Raw genomic sequence first — 1,214 nt, 5'->3', positions numbered from 1 at the left:
CACACACAAAAACAATACAAATAAATTAGCCAGGTGTGGTGGCACACGCCTATAATCCCAGCTACTTGAGAGGCTGAGGCATGAGAATCGCTTGAACCCTGGAGGCAGAGGTTGCAGTGAGCTGAGATTGTGCCACTGCACTCCAGCTTGGGTGACAGAGTGAGACTCCATCTAAAAACAAAAAACAAAACAAAACAAAAAGGATAAAGATGAGGCCACAAAGGAAAAAATAGTTACTTTGTGTAGTATACAGTCTCCAAAAACTGACCTCAATGCAGCATATTTTTCAGTAGGTACACCCTTTTATAGTCCATTCCCACAGTGAATCTTGGCTGACATAACAAAATTATTTCATTGAGGTGATACTGTGCCAGTTCCAGGGCTAAACCATATGAAATTTCACATCTTCTCACTTGGTTTTTTGGAATGCTAAATCTTGGGATACTCCCTCTCAGAGTCTAGTCACCGTGCTGTGAGAAACCCAAGCCACATGAAAAGGCCAGTTTCATTCTCCTACATGTGACTAACCAATTATCTCCCAGCACATTTGTTGAAAAGGTGTCCTTTCCCCATATTATGTTTTTGTTTGCTTTGTGGAGATCAGTTGGCTGTAAGTATTTGGGTTTATTTCTGGGATCTCTACTGTTCCATTGGTCTATGTGCCTATTTTTATACCTGTACCATGCTGTTTTGGTGACAATGGCCTTATAGTATAGTTTGAAATCAGATAATGTGATGCCTCCAGCTTTGCTCTTTTTGCTTAGTCTTGCTTTGGTTATGTGGCCTCTTTTTTGGTTCCATATGAATTTTAAATTGTTTTTTTCTAATTCTGTGAAGAATGATGGTGATGTTTTTATGGGAATTATATGGAATTTATAGATTGCTTTTGGCAGTATGATCATTTTCACAATATTGATTCTATCCATCCATGATCATGAGATGTGTTTCCATTTGTTTGTGTTGTCTATGGTTTCTTTTAGCAGTGTTTTGTAGTTTTACTTGTAGAGGTCTTTCACCTCCTGGGTTAGGTGTATTTCTAAGTATTTTAATTGTTTTTACAGCTATTGTAAAAGGGTTTGAGTTCTTGATTTGATTCTCCACTTGGTGGCTGTTGCTGTATGGAAGAGCTACTGACTTGTGTACATTAATTTTGTATCCAGAAACTTTACTGAATTATTTTATCCATTCTAGGAGCTTTCTGGAGGAGTCTTTTT

The sequence above is a fragment of the Mandrillus leucophaeus genome, unplaced genomic scaffold (genome assembly GCF_000951045.1).
Source record: "Mandrillus leucophaeus isolate KB7577 unplaced genomic scaffold, Mleu.le_1.0 Scaffold392, whole genome shotgun sequence".
In the NCBI taxonomy this organism is placed as follows: Eukaryota; Metazoa; Chordata; class Mammalia; order Primates; family Cercopithecidae; genus Mandrillus; species Mandrillus leucophaeus.
Note: the sequence above shows the minus strand (reverse complement) of the source record.